This window comes from Sminthopsis crassicaudata, chromosome 5, assembly GCF_048593235.1.
Source record: "Sminthopsis crassicaudata isolate SCR6 chromosome 5, ASM4859323v1, whole genome shotgun sequence".
NCBI classification, from domain to species: domain Eukaryota; kingdom Metazoa; phylum Chordata; class Mammalia; order Dasyuromorphia; family Dasyuridae; genus Sminthopsis; species Sminthopsis crassicaudata.
Window position 1 is genome coordinate 22,538,375 of NC_133621.1, and position 24,500 is coordinate 22,562,874.

The 24,500-nt window shown below is 38.0% G+C and overlaps 1 protein-coding gene and 1 long non-coding RNA gene across 3 annotated transcripts in view; both read right to left on the reverse strand.

Moving 5' to 3' along the window:
* Positions 1–24,500, reverse strand: part of RBMS3 (RNA binding motif single stranded interacting protein 3) — a 1,412,069-nt gene that overhangs the window by 1,237,896 nt on the left and 149,673 nt on the right. The gene's annotated exons all lie outside the window — the stretch shown is intronic.
* Positions 8,559–24,500, reverse strand: part of LOC141543060 (uncharacterized) — a 43,899-nt gene continuing 27,957 nt past the window's right edge. Inside the window, exons 2-4 of the long non-coding RNA XR_012482315.1 lie at positions 10,527–10,754; positions 10,265–10,388; positions 8,559–10,159 (exon numbers count right to left, since the gene is read on the reverse strand). This is a non-coding gene — a long non-coding RNA (uncharacterized LOC141543060). The remainder of the gene's footprint in view (positions 10,160–10,264; positions 10,389–10,526; positions 10,755–24,500) is intronic.

The following is a 24,500-nucleotide window of genomic DNA, read 5'->3' on the forward strand; positions in this document are numbered from 1 at the left end:
CCTCTTGAAAGATTCAAGCACTTGAAGCCAGATATCATTTCTTCCCTTTATTCTCTTGATTCTCTCAGTCAGTCTTTTGGTCTCTAGGCTAAATACATCTATTTCCTTCAAGTAATCATCAGACAGAATGATCTCAAAGATATTTTGCCAAACCTTCTTTTGGGTGTCATTCAGTTTATCAAAGTCAATCAATTAACAAGTGTTTATTAAATACCTTGTGTGGGCAAGCACTGTGTTACACTCTAATGACAAACGTAAAAAATGAAAAAAATTCCTGACCTAAAGAGTTCACATTCTGTCCATCTTAGCTTCTGGTAATGAGAACTTAACTCAATATTTCATTAATGCTCACTATTCTATCCCAAGTTTCTCTAGGATCTTAAGCCAATGATCATTTCCTCTCTCCCATCTTCAACTGCTACCTCGCTATTGGATCCTCTCTTCCTATAAACATGCTCAGGTGTCTATATCCAAAACATAGTAAAAAAAATCAGAAAAAATGATGAAAATGACAATCTCCCCATTGATATATTTGGAAATGATGAGTAGATTAATACTGCTGCATTGGAGAATCATATTTGAAAATAATAGAGGATAAGATTGGATAGAGAAATTGGGACTAGGTTGTGGAGAAGTGAGTTTATTTTCAAGGTAATGGTAAACCATTGGATTTTTTAAAAAAAATAAAGATAGACCATTCTTTCTAGAAGTTTAATAGTGAATGGAAGAAGAATTGATAGCTGGAAAAGGCTGGAAACCCAAGATCAAAATCAGTCAGTTTGACTTACATAGTAAGGCTGAAGTATTTTTCCATCTCTATTACTGCTATAATTATCTATCCCTAGATGTCTAAACAAATTTCTAGTTAAGTATAAACTATGATATACAATAACTAGGGCCCTGCCAAAGGGACAATGAGCTGTTCTTGCAATTAACAGAAACCAACAGGAGAAATCCAGGAAGAGGCAATTACAGTGGGGGTGATTAAAAGTGCCCTTTGATAGGAAGTTCAAGAACATTCATCTGAATCAATATTCATTAGCTGGATACAACTCATTATATTCTCCTCTATCTCTGGTTCCTCCTCTTCCCCCACCCATTCTCTCCTTTTACTTTTTCTCCTGCTCACGAGACACATTTTGCTTAGTCTTCAAGAAATCACAACACTGAAATCACTAAGATAACTGCTCAAAATAGGGCTAAATTTTATAAAAGAGTGGATCTATCTTGGATCCAATTCAATTCAATTCAACAATTATGTATTATGTACCTGCCATGTCTCATGCACTATTCTAGGCACTAGAGATGCAAAAAGAAAAACAAAAATACTAATTTTTTTGAAGTTCACATTCTATAGAGCATTGTCAGTCTCAAGAGAATTCAATCAACAAATATTCATTAAAGACAATATATATGGCATAGTATTCAATTGATGGGAATGCAAATTAAAAATCCAAGCATTCCCTGCCTTTGAAAAGTTTATATTCTTATTGGGATTGGAATATGGAATTTTCATAGAAGCATCTCACTGTAATATGATTATCAATGACATTGATCCCACAATGTGTTCATAAAGTTACTATGTTGGAATAGACACTCTATAGTACTCATTAAGGAACTCATTTTCCCACTTACTTCAAGGGTGATACTCTTAGATTTGCTCTGACAATTCCAAGAGCTTAGTATAGACTATGTTGCTGTCCATGGTAGTAAGTGGACATAAGCAACATCACTAACGTTGCTCAGACCTGGTTATAAAAGCCTGGAAGGATGACAGCTTCCCAAAGGCCCATTCTAGTTCTAATAATATAATCTCATAATCCCTATGCTCTTAATATTCCCCCCAAAATCTACTGTCAAATGCTTATAACAGCAACAAGTTGCTGAATTAATACTCTCACAAGTGGATGGTACATTCAGAAATAACTCGAGAAATCAAACATGTGAAAACCCAATATTTCTTTGCAAAGAAGAATGTTTTCACTTTTAAACACCAGGAAAAAGGCATTTATTATACAAAAGAATGAAAAGAATTCTTTCCAATTTAACTTCACCTCTATTTTACATATCACAGAACTATGCTACAATTCTCCCTTTGGGCTTATTATACCAGAAAATACAAACCCCTGAACAGGACTCTCCTCTCCTCAGACTTACCATATTGTTCTTATAACATTTCCATGACTAAATGTCTATCCAAGCATATTAGATCCCAGGTAGGTACAGAGCACACTTTTTTTTTTTTCCAACAAGGAATCATATAGAGTCTCGTCTGTCAATGGGCAAATGATAGGAAGACCTGTGGACTTTCCCCATTATAACAAGATTTCCATACTGTAAGATCTCCCAGAGTCTAAACTCTGGGATATTTCCCTTTCCTTGACACACATGAGAAGTATGCTTTTTTGTTATCATCTGAGGAAATGAATTTAATATTCTTCTCAATCATAAAATTTGAAACTTTTTGACTTAAAGCAACTGAGTATACCTGCAAATATCCATTGGCCTGTCAAGGCCTGACACATTACAAAGTTATAATTTATCAGGGAAATAGAATGTAAGCACCTTCAACTTAATTCATGCTAAAGTGAGTTTCAATAGTTTCTCAGAGACCATAGAAACTGTCACTTTGCGAGACTTTGGAAATTTAAGTCATTATACTTTAAATATCTTCCTATCAGGAGTTTGTGGAAGACTGAAAGTTTAAGTGTCATTCTAAAAAAACTATTATAGCTGATCACTGAAAAGAGACCACATGAAGTAATAGAAAGAATGGATTGAGAGTTTTGTTTTTGGTGGTGGAACTATTATAACTCATCTATCTTAACCTAAGAAATAAATAAAGGAAATTCCTTAAGGAATCAAAAGTAAAGACACTGGAGAGGGAAATAATCCTGGAAAATTATCTGTCATGGCTGGAGAAAAAAATATAAAGCAACAGAGAGAAAAAATTAAGCAAGTAAGATTTTGACTACCAAAGAAGCTAGTGGAACTGTGATTTAGAAATGAGAATCTAAGAGTAGGGGGGAAAGGTTAAATGTGACTATAATTTTGATCTTTCTTTAAGCTAAAATTCTATTAATAATAATTAATGTCTACATCATAACTATCCTGATAATAAAGTACTTGTCTAGTAACTTTGCTGTTTGTGTGTTTATATTTGTGTACATATGTATATACATATATACAAATCACTAGAGAAATGAGAGAGAAAGCAATTGCTTACTGGAAAAGACATTGCTTCAGTTCCTTAAAAAAATACAATTAAATGTTTGTTTAAATATTCAATAATGAATAGTATTAAATATTTTATTATAAATATTATTTCACAAATTAGAATGAGACTCAGAGTTAACTGACTAAAAATGCTTGCCATTTTAGTAATTAATAAATTCATAAATATATTCCTTGGGCAGCTAGGTGGTAAAGTAGAGTGGCAGAAATGAGGAAGAATAGTCCCAAGTTCAAATCTGGCATCAGATACTTATTGTGTGACCCTAGAAAAGTCACTTAACCTTGTTTGCCTCGGTTTCCTCATCTGTAAAATGAGCTGGAGAAGAAAATGACAAACCATTCCATTGTCTTTGCTAAGAAAACCCTAAATAATATCACAAAGAGTGAGACATGACTGAAATGAATGAACAGCAAAATATATCCCTTAATTTCTTTAAAGCTCAGGATGACAAAAAGGCAGCAGGTTAAATGAGATGAAATCAATGAAACAGATGCTAAAATGCTCATCATGTTGTCCAGACCTTTTTTTTTCCTCATGGCTGATGATGATGACTAATAACTTCAACTTGCCTGTTTTACTGTGTCATTTGATTCATATTAATTTTGTATCACTATTATTTTTTTTTACTTAACATGATATAGACTACAGGTTTGATGATTAAATAACCAATAGAATTATTGGTTTATTGAATATAAATTGATGTTATCCCTATTTAGAAGAGTGGTGATTGATTGATATATTTAGAAAACATATTTGGAAACTGAGAATTCATTGAGATCTCCTGGCTTGAGAAAAGTATATAGGGAATCAAAATAAGAATATGGAAAAGAAAGGTCAAAGAACTGGGGTAATTCACAATGAGGTCAGGACTGGAGAATCCATTTGGCATCTGTAAATCACTAAGCTATTGGATCATGCCAAAATATTGGATAAAATGATCATAGGAAATGGCACTGGGGGATTCATTAACACATTCCTGTTTGAAAGGGAAGAGCGGGTCAGGAGAGTATTGAATTTAACACACACACACACACACACACACACACACACACAGAGACAGAGAGACAGAGACACAGACAGAGAGACAGAGACACAGACAGAGAGAGAAAAAGAGAGAGACAGACAGACAGACAGAGACAGAGACAGAGAGACAGAGAGATAGAGACAGAGGACTAAGAGAGACAGAGAGAGACAGGGGAGGGGAAAGAGGGGAAGAGAGAGAGAGAAAAGCAGATAAACGGAAAGAGAGGAAGGGAGGACCTGGAAGCAAAGAGATGGAAGGAAGTTCTATATCAGAAAAAGGTAACTCACTTGTAAATGAGGTAAGGGGCAGAATTTCTTATTTGAATAAGGACACAATGTCCTTGGTAAATGCCAAAATCAAATCTATCTTTGATGAGGAACATTTTAAGTCAGAATTAGGAACTTTTCTAGGAAAGGACCCTGTTTCTTTTCAGGGAACAAATATGGGAAGTGTGATTCAACAAGGTGACAGAATCACAGAAGAAATGGCAGGAGTTTGAGTTAGAAATGATAAGTAGCTTAATGGATGCCTCAGAGAGTCACCTTTTGGATACACACAGGTTTAAAGGCTATTCAAAAATACTGGACTCATATGGCAAGCCTGTTTTATAAAAACTAGAGAGATGATTTGGCATCAATAGGGTGCCATGGCACATATTCCTTTGTTAAGCTATAAAGGAAAAAAGCCTGATGTCCCTCTACTTGAATGCTGAACAATCTTAACTTTAAAAATAGTAACAGGAAAATCTGAAAAAGGATATCAGACTATACTCATATGGGTAGGTGATGGCTCAATATACAGCCTGGAGATAAAATGGCATCTTCTTGACATTGATATGTACTGGCCTCCAGCAGATTTTGAGGAGCTGATGGGCAGAACATGAAGAATTGAGTGTGGGAGCACAATTGTACTCTGGGGCACTTGCTCTGGAAAAACTCAGCTTCATCCGGCTATAAAACATCCTTTTGTGTTAAGTCAAGAACAATAAGCAAATAATATTGATAATAGAGATGGAAAGAAACAAGCATGTAGAGGTTGTGTTGGATGTAGACAAAATTGACTTATTTATGAAAAAGAAAGTAGGAAAGCAAAAGTCACAACAGTACGATGTAAAATCACCATAATCACAAAGAAGGAAATTTATCTCTATGGCCTGGATAGGATGACACATGATGAATTTACTCAAAAGTCAAATGAAAAATTGGTCATTGAGAAGCTAAAGTCCAGAAATCAGTATTGGAAAATGAAATGTAGGTCAATGAGAGAGGGCATCCCAGACATAAATAAAAGTTAGGAGGGCCTCCTCATCAGTTAGAGCTCAACAATTTGATATAAGACTATCACCATCAAGATACAATCAGAGAAGCAAGACCATTCTGTGATAAAAGTGGCCTTAAATATGTCAAGGACACTTGAAACGAGAATTATTTCTTGGTTCAGAGGAAACTGATGGTTGAGGAATCATTAGCAAGAAAAAGAAGTCAGCATGAGGGTGAATTTGATGTCAAAAAACTGAAGCAAGTTAACAAAGTTTGGCTGAAAATTTTTAGTATTCAGAGAATACTGGAAAGATCTGGTCCAGAATTTAAACAGATTTGATAACAAGATATAAAAATTGAGCATGAGCTTGCAGCTCAAGAAGGCATTGGAAAATGAGGGAGTATGGGAAATATATTTCTTATATGTACACATAATATATACAGAGGCTTCTAGGTGGCAGTGGATACCATATTGAGCCTGGAGTCAGGAATTTCTGAGATCAAATCTGGCTTCAGACAAGCCACATAATCTCTGCCTCAATTTCCTTAACAGGTATCCTCTAGATAGTAACAATATCTACCTCACACAGTTGTTGTAAATGAGATGATAATATTTGTAAAGTACTTAGTCCAACTAAGTCCACAGAGACAGTTCCTAAAAAGAGGTTTTACTTTGAGTAGAGCAGATACTGTATATTGAAGCTCTGGGACTTAGGAGGATGACTGAATCGATTGGTTTACCCAAGCTCACCCAAAGCCTGATTTGTAGAGTCCTTTGCAGAGGAGGGGATTCACTTTTTCTGATGTCCAAATCATATTGTAAATTGCATCAATATAAAATATATAGGAATACATGTGTATGTGTGTACATGTGTGTACATTCATACACATATGTGAGTGTATATATGTACACACATACATAGGATTACAAAAGAATCCAATTATAGTGAAATATAGTTACAACATTTTAAAAAACCAAATGAAGAACCGCTGTTTAAGGGGTAAGAGAAAAGTCAGAGAGTACAGAAACATTATTAGCAAGTTTATAATATAATCCCATTTAGGTACATATATACTTCCTGTCCCTTCTATTCTCATCCTTCTCTCCTGATTCCCTTCATTCTTTCATAATACAACATCAACCAATTTCCCTACAAGCCTGATCCCTCATGCCCACCAGTGTTTTGTTTTTTTTTTTTTTTTCTGAGATTACCTCCTATTTTTACTGGCCATCTCTTATATTTTATAGTTGTATGTATATTGTCCCCTCTATTAAAAGGTGAGTTTCTTGAGGGCAGGGGCTGTTGTTGCCTTTCTTTGTATCTCTAGATTTACTACAGTGACTGGCACATAGTAATTGTTAAATAAATGCTTGTTTGTCTGAAATGTAGAAAAATCAATAGCCATTAAATAATTAGAGCGATCTAAACTAACCATAAGCTAAATTACAATGCTGCAGAAGTGGTAACCCACTCAGTCAGACGGAATTCATCGTTGATTTAAATATACTGTTGTTTGGGATTTTTTGATGTGTAGATGAAATGTTTTGCATTTAATTATTACTACAATAGCTAGTTTTCTTACATTATTGGATTCAGTACATCAACAAGCACAGATCAAACACTTACTGTAATGCTGGGGGTAGAAAAACAAAAATGTGAGAAAATCCCTGCCCTTCAGAAAATTCCATTCTACCGAAGAAAAGCAATATGGGTATGGGGAAGTAAATATACAAAAGCTTTGGGTAGCAGGGTTCCTAACAACTGAGGGAGTCTAAACAGTTCTTCTAGATAAGATGGCATCTGGGACGAGCCTTGAAAGGATTCCAAGAGGTAAAGATGGGGCTCATTCCAAGCATCCTAATAAAGGTACCAATCTTCCTAATGTTACCTACAGCTCCTTGGGGGCAAAGACTATTCTTCACTTTGTCTCTGTTTTCAGAACCTAGCAAACTGCCTGGCACAGTTAGGTGTTTAGCGGTTAGTGGTTTATTGGATTGAACTGGCAGTGCAAGGAAGGACTTAGTGCCCAATGAGGCATAAGATGAAGGAATGCTCCAATCCAGTTCCTAAAGTGGATCAGATTTTTAGGGAAGATTCAGACAAAGGTGAATATATGGCCCTAGATCCCTCAAAGGTTCTTAATCATTTGGGAGTGAGATGTGGGTACCATTGGTAAATCTAATGCAGACCCATGTGCCCTTTTCCAAGATGTTTTTGAATGCATAAAAATATATTAGGTTACAAAGGAAATCACATACATTGAAATAGTTTAAAATATAATAATATTATTATAATGTATATCATTAATAATAAAATATAAGATATAATAACAATAAAATGATATAATTTTAAAATAATTTTAAAAACATTATAGACTCAGAGTTAATAACTCTTGCATGGACCATGACAGACCCAACTTTGCATATATTATTAGCTACAACAATGACAGTGTCTTTCGTATGTGTGTCATCTCATTTTGCCAATTACAAAAGATTACACCAACCTAACAAATATTAGGTTTACAGAATACAAAACTTAACGGACAGAAGGAGTCAATGACTAACCCACAGTCATCCACCCTTTTTGATAGACTTTCATAAAGAGAGCCAAGGGATTATTGTTTTCCTGTGACTCACATGGGTCAACTCACAATTAACCACAGCAGTAGAAGGCAAAATAGAAGTAGATAATGAAAAATTGCAGATAACTCTTTAAGCTGAATCAAGAAAGGTACCGGATTGAAAATTCTACTTCCCAGTGCCATGATTTAACTAGTGGCTAGACAATGGAGATTTATTTCATTTATGCAGTGTCTGGCTTCTTCAGCTTTAAAATGAGTGGTTGGACTAAATGTTATCAACAATTCCTAGCAGCTCGAATAATCTATGATTCAAGCCGATGGCACAGTTCTTAATTGGATAACCGAGTGCCCCAGAGTTTTCACAAGGAGCAGGCCGACATCCCTTAGCCATGCCCTTGGCAGGTCAGCCACTGCTGAGCTCACCGGCAGCTACCCCACAAAGCAACTGAGGACACAGTTTGCAGGAAGGTGACAGAAATCTCATTGCCAAAGAAAACAAATGTGTTTTATTGTAAAGCAGGCACATTTACATAATGCAAGTCAGCACAACCACAATTTCCATAAATCCTATCACTCCTTATTCTTGACTCTTTCCAAAAGGACCCGTTTAAATGAGCGGGATCTTGGTGAAGGCCTGAGCAGCCGTTATTGCTTACAGATATCGCCTTTCAGCTTTGTCTTAGGAATCGACATTTCAAACATCGCCATACTGACTCGGTGCTTTATGTTCTGTAGACTGGCAGTCAATTTTTCTATGTATAATTACTCTCCCACCACCCCAACTTCAAGACTGGACAGAAATCACATTTCACAGACAGCAATTTGGGCCCCGTTCTAATACAGCAGGCAGAACATTTCACATATTGTACAGAAACCTGAAATACCATGCATGTTTGAGCAGATTTCAAACTCCAGCTGATAACCCAGCTCAGTTCGAACGTTCAGACCAAATACAACTCAGGCATTTCCTGGAAATAAGCTGTGTTTTCAGCTAGACATCCCCTAGGAACAGCATTACTGAACTTATTTACAGAACTGATCATACAAGATTATATCAATGACTAGGGGTTGCCACACTGAGATAGGTAAAGCAGTTCTCCATGGAACAAGAAGCAAGAGCTGCAGCCAAGAATATGGACATGGGACCAGCCTCTCTGCCATGCTGAGATTGTGAAGAGCTGCCTTCTAGAAGTGGAGTCAGATTATATGGTCCTAAGCTATCTCATAATGTGACAGCAGAACTGAAAATACTGATGGGATGGAGATCAAGAGAGCCAGGGGGAACTATGTTAGACCAGTATAGAGCCAGGAAATTAAGTTACTAAGAGATCTTTCACTGTATGTCTGTTTTTGTGTTTAGTTGTATAATGTGTGCCCCTGTGGTCGTGCTGTAAGCTGCTAGTGATGATAAGGGAAGATTGTAGACCAGGGACTAGGCAAGAGTGACTTTATTCCATGAGCTCAGTTACAACTACATCCCTGACAAAAGCTTCCTGAGACTTTCTTTAATTCATTCAGGTGTCCCTATGCCAGACAATGATAAGATCCTTATGGTCAGAGGTCAGTCCTGGGACCCTGAAAAAAGACATTCGAGGACCTTAATTTTCCAAGTTAGGGTCTTTGTAAAGCTGTTTTCAAGATAAAATCACATTCTTATTCTGATTTCCTATTTGATATTTCTTGGGTGAAAAAACAGGGGACATAAACAAGGCAAAATAATCAAACAGTTCAGAACTGGGAGTTGCTCCTTTGCAAATAAATACAGGTAATGCTCAGGTGTTTGTTTGGTTTTTAAACTTATACACTATGATACAAGATTTTAAATGTCTAAGAAGAGGGTTTGGCGGGTGCTCTCCAACTTGTCCCAGTTCAAAAGAATGTTGGTTTGACTTTCAGGCCCCCCATCCTCTTGACTGGATCCCAGGGCTTCTGGAAGTGAGAACCACTGTTGCTTTTTCAGTGGAGACTCCATCCTCCAGTGTTTCTCCAAATCAGAGCCAAGATGAAATCTGCAAAAGCACTTGGTCCTCCTCAAAGTTCTTGGCCATTTGGTGAGATCTGTGCAAGAGAGACAAAATGAAGAGCCAGTCAGGGTACTAGTATCAATATTTGAAGGAATAATAGATGAGGAGGGATGGACGGCAGAAAAAAGTCATTTCTCACCTTGGCTTAGCTGTGAACCATCCGCTTCTCTGGAAAATTTGGGGGACTGGCTTTCAGTGGGTTTCTCTTGTATCTTGACCTGGGTCAGACGTCAGCTTCTGTAGATTGAGGTCCCACTATTTCACTGTTGATGAAAACATAAAATAAATACTCCTCCCATCAATGACCTAAGGCACTTAGAGCCGAGGGTCATTCAACAGAACCACAGAGACATGCTGAGGAAGGGAGATGGGAGAGCAAAAACTCAGAAATGATGCTGTACCTGCTGCCTTTCCCTGGGATTCTCCTAAGAAGCAGCAGCCTGTGAGGGAAGCTGGAGATGATTTCTAAGACCACACAGAGTTCTCAATTCCCAGCTCCTCCCGGGATCAGAAAAGGCCAAGGATCATCTTTCCATTGTTGTTCAGCCACCTTAACTTAATACTCAGCTCCTTCTTAACCTCCGCCAGCCTCGCCAAACACACACGTGTTGGGTTCTGTCACTGAAATACTGTACAACAGAGAGCAAAATGCAGTTGGAATTAGCTCCAAGAGTCACTTGTCGATGAGTTGGCCATTTGGTATGGGGCAGGGTGAATGAGTTTAACAAACCACGGGAACTGTCAGAGGTGTTCTGTTCATTTAAATGTTCACAGCAAATCAACTATCATTTTCCCACCAACTGAGAAAAAGTTGAAAAGGCTCCTTTGTCTTCCTCCTTCTGTCCAGTTCAGAATTTACTCCTGGCTCTGAGATACCCAGACCCACATACTTTGTATACTCTTCTCGCCATGGTGAAACAAAGAACTTTCAGAAGCTGGACAGAGAAAAAGGATAAAACCGAAGTGGGAATTGCCACCCTCTTCCTATATTCTAATCATGGAGACTAAGAAAAATCTATTATTTTTCCTTTTATTTTTCTCCTCTCCTTCTTTTATTGTTTTTTAATTCTTTGTAATAAAGAATATCTTCCTGAATAGGGTAGAATAGGGTAGTTGGATTGTGTATGTGTGTGTTGTGAGTGTATGAAATTGAATCTGAGATTTCATTAATGTAGGGTATTAAGAGATGATGAAAATCCCTCTCTACCAATAAAGAGCAATACTTGCAATGCAACCTCTAGAAAGTTGCCTAAGGAACTGAGAAATTAAGTGACTTCTCTAAGATCATACACCCAGCATGTGTCAAGAAATGTGACTCAACCCTGGGAACTCCTGAATCCAAGGACAATTTTCCATTCACTATATCACACTGCCTCTCTTTTTGGAAATGAAGACAATGCAATTATATTTAATTTCCAGGAAGATGAGGCTGACATTGTGCAAAATGGAAATGCCAATGTAGGCCTTTGGCAAGACTATGACTTCACTATGGTAATGGTGTGTAGAATAAGGGATAGAGAAAGTCAGTCTTGGATCCAGAGGACCTGTGTTCAAGTTTAGCCTCCGAAATATAAAGATTGTAACTGGACTCTAGGCAAGATGTTTAACTTCTCAAGGTTGTAGGCAATTCTGTAAGATAAATAATCGATGTCAGAGAAAGCCATGGCAGAGGAAATGACTCACCAAGAACTCCTTACCCCAAAAAACACAGGCCCCATCTTTGGCTTTAATTAATGTAGAGGGCCTACATACTCATTATTCTATTATAAGGTAGTTCTGGTGATTCATAGAGGCTTCAAATAGGGTATGCAGGAATCTAGAGAATTATTTGTGTCCAAGTGAACCAATAGTGAGGCTCCAACTTCATTGGGTGAAGGAAGGTCCGGATATGGAATGGGGAAAGCACAAATAGGACTACACCATTTCGTGGAGGGTAGAACCCAGAACTGCAAGAAATACTGGGTTTGCCACATGAGTAACATTTTATGGTACATAGATATCCTGGTTAGTAAGTAGTATTAAAAAGAACAGTTAGATTAATTCACATATGATCAATGTACAATGGATAACTAGAATGTTCTCTGTTCTCCCATAGTCCTGATCAGACTCCCAGGTAATTCATGGAGAAGAATACATGGCATTAATAATCAAATTAGAATGATAATGATAATAATGATGACAGTAATAATAATAAAAATATAATTATAGCATTTTATATTGTTTTAAAGTTTATAAAGCTCTTTACATATATTATCTCTTTTCCTCATAAAAACCATGAATAAAAATAGCCATTTTACATATGAAGAAACTGAGGCAGGTGGAAATTAAGTGACTTGCCCAGAGTAACACAGCTGGTAAAGATCTGAGGCTAAATCTGAACTCTTATCTTTCTGATTCCAGATCTGACACTTCTAGCTGTACTCCTGGGAATAGATTGGGGATGTAGCAAGATTTTTTTTTAATTAAAGGAAAATTAAATTTAATTAACTGCCACCCAGTGACAAGAGTGTTGGATTCAGAATCCAAGAACCTGAATTTGAATCCCTACCTGCCACATGCACTTTTGGGAGAATCATCTCATCTCTTGGGATCTCAGGTTCCTCATCTGTAAGAAGATGGGGTTGGGGCTCAATGATTTCTAAGTCCCTTCAAACTCTAAGTCTATAGTTCCATAATATCAACTTCCTTTTGGAAAAGCACACAATCCCAGAGAGATTCACTCTTTCTCAAAACCAATAAATCAAATTACGGTGGATCATTATTTTCCGGATGCTGGTTAATTGGCTACTGAGCACTGGTTAGTTCTAGCCTTTCTTCCCATGGGATTACAAACTCAAAAGATGCAAGGAAGCTAGCAGCAAATGGGGAAAGGGACTTTCAGAGGTCATGATTTTTAGTGATCATCATACTGGAAGTCCCCACACTTTAGACTGGTAGAAAACTCAATTCTCTGGCTTCTCAGTAGCTCCAACACTCAATTGATCAGATTATACTTTGTAAAAACCATTTTTTAATCAATTCAATGGCTCAACTGTCCTGATTCTCAACTGGCTATTTCGATTTGGAATTCTTATCTGTGTTCAAAATATTTCATATAGCTGCCTCTGGTTTGAACCTGATAAAACAGAAGGAAAAAATGGGATGTTCAGTACCAAAGAGATACCCATTTTTCACAGAAATTTGAAGTCTGCTACTTCAGGACAGTTCCCAGCTTGCCAATAAGTTAGGTTCCAAAGGTTTGTAAGTCACTGGTTTGGAACTCCAAATACATTCTCACCCCCCAAGTGAAAGTTTATTTAACAAGTAACATTCCTTGATATGATACTATTGTACAGTACCATAGTATTTACTCCAATGTATCAAATGTTTCTAGGAGAAAATTCATCCATTCTTCAAGTCTGGGCTGCTGAGGTACATTTCCCTCACTGTGGCAGGATCAGATACTATCTTTCTCTGAACATCTAACTTTTCATTGAGTCCAGGGATCCCTCTAGTTCCAGGTCACTGACTGAGGACCCACTGATGGGAATCCATGGCTACATCTGAAATTGTTTTTTCTCTTGTCAGGCTCTCCCACTATCCCCTTTCTTTTCTTTTGAAGCCCCCTGAGATTGATTTACGTGCTTTATTTTCAAAGAATAATATTAATAAAATATAGCATATAGTATACTTTTATGATATTATATAGATAACACATTTTACAATATTTTATGTATCCTGCTAAGACTTCAAAGTATCATATTTCTCTTTGTACATTATTCAGATATATATTAGATATAGACATATACTTATACACACATAGAGATAACATATTTGTATATATGTATACATGTGTGTATATATATATAAATATATAAAACATATATTTGTATATAAATATATACAAATATACAAATATATAAAATATACAAATATACACCTGAATGATATACAAAGAGAATTTTGACACTTTAAAGTTTTAGCAGGATACATACATAGAGAAATATGGCAGAGATAGATGCAGAACATGTTATAAAGGGAAGGAATTGGTTTAGAAGATAGTCTAGGTTTTATCACCAGTAGTAACTCCATTTTTGAACTTTCCAGACCAGCTTTCTTCCACTGCCCACATTCTAAGTACCCCATCTCCTGCCAAAGTATAGGGGAAATGGCCAAATGTCATGGGTGTCTTGAATTACACAACACTAGTGTGGTTTAATGAGAAGATACCAGATTCTAGCATCATTAACACCTAGAGTTACCTCTCACTTCTGCTCAATTTGCTTCATCTCTCTGAGTCTCACCTTTCTCATCTCTGAAGTGAGGGATCAGCCAAGATGACCTCTAAGGTCCTGTCTACCTTGAGCTCCAGGATCTGACTCTTGCATTCATGTGTGACCTCAAGGTCATTTCCTCTAACCTACTCTTTCTACAGATCAGGAAACTGAAGCCCAGAGAGATTCCATCATTTATTCAAGGTCACACAGCTAATTAGTGATAGAGTAAAGCTTAGAATAAAGGTCTAATAATAACTTAGCTCAGTCATCCACACCACTAGATATATTCCAGGGTTATTATTTTTTTAAATTGTGTCACTTTCCACAGAATTTAATTCAACAAATCTGAAGCAAGTATCTACTATGTGCAAAATTCCGGGGTCTCCTTTTTAACCTCTAACTCCAACCAGATCAAAACACTCATGGAATTGTCAAACTATCCTGAGATGCCAGGGCGAAGTCTTCTCTGTACAACATGTGGGTCCAAGCTCAGTAGATAGAAATTAGAGTATCTGATAAGGTAATTTGAAACAGGAGGAAATAATGTCTCAGGAAACCTTTTGTCTACTAGCAGATCACTCTCTGTTTGCCAGGTCAGCTAAAAGTCAAGGGACTAACACAACCATTTTTGATAAACTGGTTTACACAAATCTCCTCCTGGCTGGTGATGCTGGCCAAAGCCTGAGTCTCTTTCCACGGGGAAATTTTGGTGACTTTGTGATTACTGATGACCACTAACATCTGCAAAGCTTCAGCCTTTAACGATCCCTCCACAGCCGTAGTCCCCAAGCACAATAACAGCAGTTCATGTGGATTGATAATGCCCTTAGCCATGGCTGCCTCTGAACCCTATCAGTGATGGGGTTCATGTGTAGCTCTTTCTTGGGCAAGTCTAATATTGGTGTCTCAGGAGCTTTGTAAAGGTCATGAAGGCTCCATTCACTCTGTCTCCTGCACATGGCCTCATCCTTCTTTTCATGGGAGGACATGACTTAGTCTATAAGAGCCAGAGTCTCATAGACTGCCTGTTCCACATGGAGGATGAGTCCAGATATGATTGTCATGCAATATGATCAATAAAGAGACTTCTAGGGCCCTGCACAGCCAATCCACTTTCTAGCTTTCCTCTGCCATGTTTTATGTTTTCTTTTGAAGTGTTTAATTGTAGCTACCTCCCTTAGCTACTAGTGACCTCCCCAAATACTTACATTCTATTTATTCTATATTAATCTTACAAACTACATTAATCTGATTAACCTATGATATTTTACTCATTAAAATATTTATCTGATCAAGCTTCCTACCTGGAGGCCTTGATCTCATCCCCTGGAGTTTTGTCCTATTGGGGGGCTCATCTAAGAAAATACACTGATGCCTTTGTGAATGGGACCCACTGCTAGCCACAAGCATTCTTGTGAGAGACTACTTTAGCCTAAGGCCTTCCTTCTCCTTTCCTCCAAATAGCACCACACCCCACCACAGCCATCTTCTTCATGAAGATTTCCCTACAGAGCCCCGTTGTTTCTCTCTTGAAAAACACCGTGTCATTAAGTTTGTGCCCCTATAATTAGATATGAGTTCAAATCTAATCTCAGATACTAGCTGTCTCAGTTTCCTCAACTGTAAAATTGGGATAGTAAGAGCAAAAGAGATAATACTTGTAAAGCTCTTAGCACAGTACCTGACACAGAGTAGGCACTATGTAAATGGTAGCTGATATCATTTTTATCACCATCCTCACTATATGTCTGCCAGTTGTGTACATAACTCCAAGAGGCAGAATAATATATTGGCTTTTTAATAAAGAAGACGTGAGTTCAAATCTTTCCTCTGACATTGTGAATAAGAATCCCTTTGTTGTCTATACTTGAATTCCTTGCACCTAGCACAGTGATAGGTACATAGTAGGAGCTTAATAAATGCTTGTTTGGTGATTGAGTAACCCATACTAGCTCTCTGATTGTGATCAAATGGTGATCTCTCATCTCTTGAAGCATTTTTCTAAGACCATAATTTGAAGGGAAAATGCCAACCTGTGCAGTGAGCTTCCTCACTCTACAGTGAAAACATAGTCTATTTACTATCTATCTAAGCATCTATGCATTTTATCTATCTCCTACCTATTTATCAATCTCTCTATCTCTCGATCTATCTATTGATCTATTGATTTATCTATTTATCTACACACTATGTGCCCTTAATGGTTACTAAAGCTTAAAATTCCCTGAGACTTTTAGAATGCTTTCTATAGATACATATTTGCTATGCCCTGCTTTATAGAGCCCCCAAGTTGGAGTGATTAAAATATTGAGTCCTGCTTTCTAACGCCACCAAGTTGGGGTGACAAAACATAGCATTGCTTTCCAGAGACCCCACACTGGGGTGATTAAAATATACTTTCCTAGTGGAGAAATGATGAGGCAAGACTCCTGAGGATATTGGAAAAATGGAGTTCGTTTATTTCAAGGGCTTTTCCTTTTTTATAATGTAACAAAAACAACACTGCTCACATGGGACCACATAAACAATTTGCTGTTGTATGTAGTTTGCCACCTGATATCACTCTTCCCACTGGTATCATTCTGCCTCAATCTCAGCACAGCTTGTCACCATTCCCTGACTTCTCAGGAAGGCTGAGAGCCCTTAGGGGAGATGGGGAGCTAAACTAGACCTTGTCAGCAGTTCCCTCTGGGCTGAAAGGTCTTACACCTCACCCAAAGTTCTCCCATTAGGACCCTCTACACCTATTCATATTTATAACATGTATATAGTATTATTATTAGAAGAGAAGTAAAAAAAAACTGGGGGAAAATTACATCCAAGGGTTCTGATAAAAGTCTCATTTTTAAACTATAGAGAGAATTGACTCAAATTTATAACACAAGCCATTCCCCAGTTGATAGATGGTCAAAGAATATGAACAGATAATTGTCAGATGAAGAAATTAAAACCATGTCTAGTCATATGAAAAAAAAATGCTCTAAATCACTATTGATCAGAGAAATGCAAATTAAGATAATTCTGAGGTACCATTACATATCTTGAAGATTGCATAAGATGATGGGAAAAGATAATGATAAATGTTGGAGGGGAAGTAAGAAATTTGGGACACTAATGCATTGTGGGAGGAGTTGTGAAATGATCTAACCATTCTGGAGAGCGATTTGGCACTACACCCAAAAGGCTATCAAACTCTGCATACCCTTTAATCCAGCAGTGTTTCTATCTGGACTTTGTCCCAAAGACATCATAAAAAGGAGAAAAGGACTATTGGGGGCAAAAATGTTGCAACAGGACTTGTAATGACAAGGAACTGGACACTAGTGGATATCCATCAGTTGGAGAGTAGCTGAAGAAGTGACTGTTATGGAAAATTATTGTATAAGAAACAATCAGCAGGATGATTTCAGAAAGGCCTGGAGAGATTTGTATGAGCTGATGCAAAATGAAGTGAGCAGAACCAAGAGAACATTGTTCAAAGCAACAGCAAGATTATTGTTGTGATGGTCAACTGTGATAGATATGACTCCTTTCAATAATGAGGAGATTCAGACCAGTTCCAGTGGATTTGTGATGAAGAGGGCCAACTGCATCAAGAGAGGACTCTGGGGACTAAATGTGAATCACAGCATAGGATTTTCACCTTTTTATTGCTGTTTGCTTGCAATTTTTCTTCCTCATTTTCCCTCCTCTTGATCTGATTTTCTTGTGCAGCATAATAATTGTGGAAATATGTATAGAACTACATATGTTTAACATATATTGGATCACTTGTCTAGGGGAGAGGAAAGAAAAAGGGAGGGAGAAAACTTGGAACACAAGGTTTTGTGAGGGTAAATGTTGAAAACTATCTTTGCATCTATTTTGAAAATACAAAGCAATTATTAAAAAATAAATAACTATTGGAAAATAGATCTAGCGGGATGATATCAACAGTTGAAGCTAATAAAAATATAATCAAACCTAGTAAGATTGCTACAAAATGTTTTGGTTTAATTCAGTATCAAGGAAAGTATTGCTATTTTAAAAAGTCATTATAGGATCTGTGGCACTGTATGCTCTTGATCTAGTATAGAGGAAGGAAGACTTAGATGTTGAATAAAAAGATCTTATACTGCAAAAGTATGGCATTTGACAGACCATAAATGTGTGACAATTTCTTCTACCCTAGAATTAAAATTCATAAGTACTGTCACTGGAAGAGGTATTCTTAATCATTGTTGTGTCATGAATCCCTTTGGGAGTCTGCTGCACTCTGTGGATCCCTTATTAGAAAGTTTCTAATGCATCAGATAAAATGTAAAAGACTACAATTGAAATAGGATAGTAAATTAAAAACAAATTCACAAACTCTGTTGTGAACCCTTGATGAAGGACAGTGTGATACCATGGAAAGAGTCCTTGAATTTGGAGTCAATTAAAATTCCCACTCCTCAATTTACTATTTGCAGGATGCTAGACAAGTCATTTCTCCTGCTTAACCAGTTTTCTCATCTAGGAACTGAGAGCTTTGAACTCTATGAATGCCAAAATCCTTTTCAGATATAAATGTGTGCTTCTATGTCCTAGGGCAAAATAGTGTGCTTTTCTTCACTCTTTCCTTAGTGTCTTTCCTCTCCTACTTATATTGAATGCTGGTTTAAATTGAATTCTCTGTGCTAAAAAATCTTAATTCAATAGCATTTTCTGTTTTCCTGTTTATTGCAATCGAGGCAAGGACTGCCACACAGTCAAGGGGTACAGATGGAATCTGGAACCACACAAAGTCAGGTATAAGTATTCACCAGCAATTACTGAGTGCTGTAAATTGAGAGGCTTCTGGGTCAAATTTAATACCTTCCTGTTTACCTTCACACCCAACTATTCCATTTCACCTTTCCCCTGCCTCCTTGGATTGATCACAGTATTTGTTTGAACTCGTTTTCTCTTCAGAATCTGTTTACCACCTTTGGCCCTTAATGAACTGTCTTCTCTGTGACCAATCGAGGCCTAATGGCATGACAAATCTGCCCCTTCCTTGAGCAGGGACTTCCTATGGCCTTCTTACCTTCTCACTTCTAGAACCCCAGGAAGTCCCAGTGGCTATAGTGGAAGCTACTCAGTCACAGACCATCAGAGGCTATAATCTTTGGAGCAAATTAAGGGCAAACAACCTTCTTGCCTTTAGAGCCAGGGACAGAGCGATTTCCTCATCCCTGCTTCTTGTCTGAGAACTCTAGAAGTCACTGTGGGACAGTGGTTGGTAATGACCTGTCTCTGCTTCTTTGAAACCACGGGCAAGTTCCTTAATGTCTCCAATCCTCAGCGTTTTCATCCGGAAAATAAGGGAGTTGGGACTAAATGACTTCTCAGATCAATCACAGCTGTACATTTCCAGTATTAGGATGACTCAAATATGAAGAACAACTTTATATATGATTTTATGATCAACAAGCTTTATACATGAAGTATATTTTATATTCTCTCTTAATTCTTTGAAAAATGGTCATCCAAATGTTGTAAATCTCTGGAAACCTCGAATATGTGTTCCGTTCCCTGACCACACCATGCCAGAAAACAGAATCCACTGTAACGTTCTGTCAACCGTGTCAGGGCTGATTTCCTAGGAAGCTGACTGCTGAGAGTCACAAACAGTCTCAGGCAGCCAAGAAATTCAGCATTGGCCATAGTTCTGGCTCCACAGATCAAGCATGGCCCTGGATTACCCTGATACTTTTAGCAAGCAAACAGGATTCTGAAATGGGACTTTCCGAGAGTTTCTATGAGGGAGCCACTTCAAGTGACAATTTTACAAACTCTCGCCAATTGGGACATTTTCCATTTTCACCACATTCTTCTAAAATTGGGACCAATCTAAATCTATGAACCCCTTTTTTTATCCTGGGGCTTGAGCAACCTATGACAGCAACAGTCAGAGCAAATGGTAATCTTTTGGAAGGGAGACTGCTATCCCCACAGTTCTCCCAGCTTCCAGGCCCAAAATAAAGGGGCCAAGCTGCTTGTCAGGCAAAGACCTCTTAACTCTAAAGAGAAGTTTGCATGAGCTCCCATTCCAGACACAGAGTCTTTCCTTTTTTTCCCTCCCACATATGCATTTGTAGAAAGGTCTCTTCTAAGAGTGAGAGAATCTCATTAAAATTTTTTTTAAAAGATATTGTTTACATAAGCTAGCTCTAAAATAGAAATAATTAAAAACTGGAAGCCCAGAGCATCAAGATTGGGGCTCTATTTACTTTAATGGGGTCTCACACCTTTTTGCTATTACAAGAAGGAGAAATCAAGCGTGAGCATTACCAAGTGAGCTCTTCATGAAAATGTCTAAATATAAGCCAACTTAAAGTCCCATCGATGTCTGCTTCTCATGAACCTGTGGCAAAGGAGGGGTTGGGGGAGCAAATCACACTCCAATTAGACTTGTTCACACCATCAGAAGCAAGCCTGAATCGTCTTCCTACATAAGAGCCATTAAAGCAAGAAAATAGAATCATTTGGCGGGCTCTGTTTCTCCCACACTTTTAAAGAAATCACTGTTCATAATCATACATGCAAACATTAGAGTTTTTCATTTATAAAATGTAAAATATGTAAAATCCTCTTTTCTCTTGCTCTGCCATAGGATGGAGGATAAAAGTATTCTCTTTTATTTTTTTTTCAAGAGAAGAGGAAACTGAGGGAGAACTATCCACATATGAGACATAATAGTGGAGAACTTTGCAAATCTCATTTATCATTATGCCTTCAAAATAAGATCACCTTCAAGGAAGTATCTAATTAGTGGACAGATCTAAATTTTTTGTTCTGTCTCCCTGTACAATGTCTCTCTGTGGGCAGTCACCCAGCATCCAGCCCAGACTTTTTGTAACAGTATCCTAAATGACTTCCCTTTCTCTAAGCTCTTCCCTTGCTAAACTATCAGGTCTGCCGATCACCAACCCTTCTGGTCTCCTTTCCATCCTTCTTCCACCTGCCATAATGGCTGCCTAGGTATGGCTGTATCACTTCTCTGTTCAAAAATCCTCAGGTTCAAGGACAACTCCTTGCCTTAGCATCTAAGGCCTTGTATAACTTGCCTTCAATCTATTGTTTCAGTCTTGTTTCACATTAATTTCTTTCCCATACTCTGAATTATAACTAAAATGGATTTCTCTTTGGTGACCAAATTAAATACATCACAGGGTCACATATTTTGAAACCGAAGAGTATCAGAGGTCATCCAGGCTGACCATTTCATTTTATAGATAAGGAAATTGAGTAAGGAGCTTAAGCGATTTGTCCAAAATGAGGCAGTCAGAGGAGTTGGGATTCCAGCTCAGGTAATCAGGAATCCCTAGAATGGACCCCCTCATCAGCCCTGTCTCTTAGAATGTCTTAAGACTCCATTTTTCCTTCTTGAAGGAATCTGTCTCCTTCCTCCCTGCCTTTGCACCAGTGGTAACAGCCAAAGTGCCCTATCTTCCTTTAGGGCACAGCTCAAGTGCTATCTCCTACAGGAGACATTTCCTAATCTCCCAGCTGTTAATCCTCTTTATCTCTTTAATTACTGTGTATAACTTTGTGTATGCATATCTTTGTCCATGTAGAATATAATATCTGAAGCCAAAGATGATTACATTTCTGTCTTCATAACCCTAGTATCTATTAGAGGACCTTGAAAATCAGAAGTGCTTCATAAATGTTTATTAGGTTGAACTGAAATAAAGAAATAAACAAGGGGATTGAAGCCTGATGGGGCAGCTTTTTTCCCTCTCTTCTGTCCCTTTTCTCTTCTAAGAATTGGGAAGTCAGTGTGAAATGATGTCCAAGGAGGCTTAGCTGAGCCTAGGGAGAATATACACTATAAATCATTATAATCTTCTGTCTCAGATTAGTTCTATGCCTTATGGGGTAGGATTTTTTTTTTTAAGGATTCCATTTTCATTTTCTAGAAGCCATTTTTGAATAAGCCATACATTTGTTATTGAGTTAATATTTCCTCCTAATAGTCCCTACACTTACTTGTACCAGATTTGTGGTTTATTGATCTGATAGTTACCCAATAGTCTTTGTGCTGATAGCCTCCGTGAAATTTCCCTCTTTCTTGAATGAAACTGAGTGTTTGTGTTCTGGGGTCCAAATCTACTGGCTCTCTGTTTTCAAGGTTTACAATATTCCAAGAGTGTGGGTCCAAATGGATCTGAAGGATAATGGGCTTAAATTTTAACACTCTGTATTACACAAATTAGGCAAACACATCAGGTGCCCAAATTAGCCCAGATGACAACAACATATCATCTCTCATCCTAAACATGGGTTGAAATGATGTTTCTCCTCTGCTCATCCTCCCCATTATTCTCTTTAAGGAATCCTACTCCATGGCCTCCCCCTACCCGATTCCCAGCCCCAAGATTATGCCAGCAGAATTCCCAGCTGGAAAGATTAAAAGGATGAATAGCAGACTATGTGTCTGTAGTATGCTAACCCATCTAGTGAGTTAAAGGATCACCATCATGTAATCATTTTGTTGGGAAACATGCAGACCATCTGATAGAATCACAGAATTAGAGCAAGAATGGACATGTGAGCTCACATATCTGACACAATCATTTTACCAGAAAGGAAACTGGGTAGAAGTAAGAGAGGTTAAGTATCTTGACCAGGGTTACAAAGTTAGCAAGAATCTGTGGGAAGATTTGAATACAGGTCTTTTCTAAGTCTCTAGCAGCTGGGATCTTTGCAGGAACAGGAGCAGGTTCCAGGCTGCATCAACACAGGATAATGGCTTCTGGTCCTGAGATGAAAGCATTGCTATTCTACTAACTTGGATTGAAGATCCTGAGCTGACTTCTGTGAGAAGAGATGGTGATAAAGGTGGAGGGGGGATCTGAAGGGCTTGGTACTTGCCATCTCCTCTGTTTTCCTCAGAGTACCTTGCTTTTCATTCAGCTTGATTTGCCTCCACTGGTGATGTTTGGCTGGCAGGGGGTGGAGCTAGCTCATCCCTTCTCCACAGGAATTGCTTTCCTGGACAATGACTGTAGAGGCCGGGCTAGAAGCAGGAATGGTGGTCTGCTGGCACTCCCAGAACTCTATGCTTATCTGCCTTTAAGGGTATGTTTAGTAGCTGTTGCTAGAAATAAGGAGGAAGGGGAACCTTTTCTCTTCAATGATTTCTTTCCTCATCAATAGCTACTAAGGTCAAGCTAACAGCAGGCCCAGTGAACTGGTGAACAGAAAGATCATTCTCCTGTAGCCTCTTGTGTTTCTATCCTGGTCCTGGGCTGTCTCCATCCTGGGTCTGAAAGGGAGATGATAGTCAAGGTGATAGTGGTAACTTTTCTGCTGCCTCCTTTTTTTCTCCCTTTTGAATGTCTGTGGGATCTAAGACCTGTTCTCTGGACCTTAATTTCCTCATCAATAAAATGAGATCAGCCTAGATAATCACTAAACTCTAAGGATATAATGCTATAATCCATTTACTTGACTAGTACACTTGAATGTTTTTATCACTCCGAGGGACCTCCGGGTACTGTCCCGACCCTATGTCTTCCTCATCATGCTGCCCATGAAATCAAGGGTTCTTCAATGATAAAACATGAGTGTCTCTAAAATACTTTGATTGGATCCACAATCCAATGGCACAGACATGACTGAAAATTCCATTGTTAATCAGTTAACAAGTGAATACATGGCTGCTATGTGCCAGGGAGGGAAAGCATAATATAACATAGGGGAAGCTGTCATCAGCTCAGGAAGATCTGGCTTTGAGATTCGTCGCTGATAGGTATTTGTCATGTACCTCTGGGCATAGCATTTATAATCTGTTTCCCCAGAAGTCCCTAGGCCTGAGCTGCAGAATGAGTACTTGTCTACACTGGAAGACGAAGGTTCTCATTTAATGCTAATAAATCCACAGGACCAGACCAATGTGTCAGGAAGTATGACACAAATCAAATCTGACCGCAAGGGAACTCACTCTCAATTGAGAGAGATAAACATGTATACGTAGGTAGCTTAAAAATCCAGCCATTCAGCCTCTTAGGCAATAGCCATCAATTAGCAGGACCTCTTTGGAATGGACTAAAGGGGACTCCAGGCCAATCCCCAAAGGCAATCGCGTCAGATTGTACGTCCATTTCCACA